Source organism: Poecilia formosa, unplaced genomic scaffold, assembly GCF_000485575.1.
Source record: "Poecilia formosa unplaced genomic scaffold, Poecilia_formosa-5.1.2 Scaffold924, whole genome shotgun sequence".
Lineage (NCBI taxonomy): Eukaryota > Metazoa > Chordata > Actinopteri > Cyprinodontiformes > Poeciliidae > Poecilia > Poecilia formosa.
The window spans coordinates 51,027-54,371 of NW_006800863.1; the positions used below are offsets into that span (position 1 = coordinate 51,027).

A 3,345-nucleotide genomic window follows, 5' to 3' on the forward strand; every position below is an offset into this window, starting at 1 on the left:
TGATTGATTGATTGATTGATTGATTGATAGTGGAGGAGATCCAACAGTCTCTGAGTTCAGGAAGTCTCTCCACAGATAAACTGTCTCCTGCTCAGTGGTCAGCTCTGGGTTTCATCTTAGTGTCATCAGGAAAAGATCTGGATGTGTTTGACCTGAAGAAATACTCTGCTTCAGAGGAGGCTCTTCTGAGGCTGCTGCCAGTGGTTAAAGCCTCCAACAAAGCTCTGTAAGGACACACATTGTTACTGCAGGTATTTTTTATAGAGAGGAATCTGCTAATGATGAGGTAAATATTGATTGATGATGTTTTAGTTCATTTAGTATAGCACTGTCTTTCCAAAGTCATCTACAAGTGGAGGAGTAAAAGAGACAGCTGTCCATAATGTTACATATTCAAGCAGCAAATTTTCTCTTCCTATTAAAACTGACTCTTGAATAATATAAGTCTTAGGTGAATTCAGTAATTCTTTTACCAATCTCCCTGTTGACTTTGTCATCATCTGACTCAGGAGGCAATGAAAAAAAGGAGATGTTGATTTTTAAGGCAAATCTGGTAAATGTTCATCAAATTAACAGAAATAAGAATAAAAAAGTAATTTAAAGTATTGCAATGAATTAGGGCTGTTGTAAACTTATATTTTAGTAATCGAGTAACCTATTGATCATTCTTATAATTAATTGAGTAATCAGACAAAAAAATTTTAAATAAAACATTGGCAAATATTATCCAATTTTTCATATTTGAGCATCCCTAACAATTACATTTTTGTAGTTTAGAAAATTAACTTGTAACAATAATAGTTCACTTTAACCTTAAGAAAAGTTATACAAAGATATTAAATTATATTCAATTTAATAAAGTGGCAGGCTCACCAATACGCTTATAAATATGTCTATACTCCAGCTTTAGTTTATGTATTCATCTTCAGTGAGTTTAATAGATGAACTCTTGGCTTGCTCCATACCTGTCAAGCTTTGGGTTTGAGAATACGGGAAATGAGCCTGAACTGGGGAACTTAGAGTGGTGGTAGTGAGGGGAGGTAGATTAGAGGTGAGCAAATGAACGTCACATAGGGGTAGAGAGGGGAGGAAATGGACCAGGAGACAGACGAATGTAAGTCCGAGTGGGAACGACGAACGAGCAATCCTAATGTGGGGGGACACGACCGGTAGACCAGGAGACAAATGCAAGAACGGTGGGGGGGAAGCAATACGGGATATTTAAGGCACCTTCGTTTATCACACTCAAGCTCATCTACCAGCCATGTACTGCCACCCGTTTGTTCAGATCGGGATGACATGAAATTTATTGTGCGGTTTGTAGCTGCAGCGCTTTTCCCGCCGTGTGCTTTGAACCAGCAGCTCCCAGAAGAGAAAGGTTACTGTACTCCAGGCATCGCGCCAGTCTTTTTAAGGATGCTTTTTGGTCCCCCAAAAACGATGAAAACCCGGGCATTATCATTAATCAATAAAATCCCCACAGGCCGAACTTGAAGATTGGGCATTATGCCGCTAAAACATAGCTTTCGTAAACAACTCAGAGGCGTAAGTAAGAGCTGTGCACACCACAAATAATGTTCTGGCCGGAACATAGTGCGCTAAACAAATTAACAAAGCTTCGAAGCAGGTAAATTTTCCTTGAGGAATTTTAATAATTGAGGTACTCGAATTACTCGAGGAATCGTTTCAGCCCTACAATCAGTGNGTTTCTGTCAGGATCCATCAGAGACTCAGACCAGAACCAGAACCAGAACCCAGCTGTGTGTCCTTTAAGAGCGACTGGTCAAAGGATGACTTCATTAACTTTAAATCTCCTGGATCTCCACCTTCATGGAGGTGAGCTGTTTCTAACTGCTGTAACTGATCAGTTTATATCAAATCAAATTTTGTTTGTGTAGCACATTTCAGCATCAAGGCATTTCAAAGTTCTTTACGTCATAATAAACACTAAAACAGAGTCATGCAGTATAGAATCATCAAACAAAACATCACTTTAAGTCAAGTGCCATCATTAAATTAGTAACTGATTATGTTTCAGATCAACTCCAACTAGGTGGGTCCTAGTCAAGATTTAAATGCACTCAATGTTTCAGCTGTTTTACAGTTTTTTAGAAGTTTGTTAAAGATTTGTGGTGCATAGAAGCTGAATTGCTGCTTCTCCTCATTTGGTTCTGGTTCTGAACCAGAACCAGAACCTGAGGGGTCTAGACGGTTGGTACAACACCACCAGGGGCCTCATGCATAAAAGACTGAGCAGTTTTCACACTAAAACTTGGAGTACGGAAAAATTCAGGGAAGTGCCGCGCACAAAAAAATCAGATGCATAAAGCCGTGCGCATGCACGTGGCTGCTCACCTTTCCTTTATAAATCCTCATTTGTGGGAAATAGAGCGCAGCTGCTGGTCTGCCCTGTCGCCTCCATAAATACATCTTAATGTAAACTAGAAAATTCCTGAAGAAATTTAACTGGGGCCTGGCAAAGTGTACCCGTTGGTTTGCAAAAAATTAGCATCAATGCTAAAGAAAGCTGCAATGTACTCAACAGCATGTGGAGAGTCAGAAGCATGTTGACTAAGCTGTACTTGTACCGTTCATTATATTGCATTAGCTAAAACTAGACAAAATGCTAATAATAGCATGAATGCTATCAGTACCATCTGGGGTATCACTAGCATGTTGTCTGTCATTTACTTACTCCATTCCGTATACAAAGCATGGCTAATAAGAAAGAAAAGCTTTCTGCTTTCTCAACATTAGCATCAATGCTAAGCTGACCAAAATTGTAGTCAAAAACCTGTGGAGAGTCAGAAACATTTTGACTAAGCTGTACTTGGACCATTCATTATGTTAAAATTAATTAGCCAAAATGCTCATTTTAGCTTGATTGCCATCAGTAGCATGTGCGGCATCACTAGTATGTTGTCTCTCATTGACGTAGTCCACTAAACATGACTAATAATTAAGAAAATTATCTAAAAGCTTATTTTAGGTGAAATGCTAATGCACTGGCTTGTGCAAGCCAGTGCCATAACTTGAGAGAAAATACTAATAAAGGCTAATATTATTGCACGGCATACGAAGTAATAGCTCCAATGCCGTGATCGAGTCACATTTTTTGACATTTCATGTTTGTGTTCTGTTTTTCTGCTTTAAGGACTTTTAATGTGACACTCTTAGTTATTTTATTAGTAAATATTGCTGGATGAATATTTCCTGCCTTCCTGATTGTTCCTGATTCCTCCACAGAGTGGACCAGCAGAGCTCAGAGGTTCCCAGTGGTCCGTCTGCCCAGCAGCATCAAACACAGCTGGACTCCATATTTATGGTCTGTACATGAACAACAAC

General features: G+C 39.2%; 1 protein-coding gene and 1 long non-coding RNA gene across 2 annotated transcripts in view; both read left to right on the forward strand.

Annotated features, from left to right (window-relative positions):
• The window catches only part of LOC107835022 (uncharacterized), a 4,338-nt gene extending 999 nt beyond the window's left edge, over positions 1–3,339 (forward strand). Inside the window, exons 2-3 of the long non-coding RNA XR_001660850.1 lie at positions 1,717–1,836; positions 3,247–3,339. This is a non-coding gene — a long non-coding RNA (uncharacterized LOC107835022). The remainder of the gene's footprint in view (positions 1–1,716; positions 1,837–3,246) is intronic.
• Positions 1–3,345, forward strand: part of LOC107835021 (ribonuclease inhibitor-like) — a gene marked incomplete at its 5' end in the record, with an annotated part of 57,968 nt that overhangs the window by 51,021 nt on the left and 3,602 nt on the right. The window lies entirely within an intron of this gene.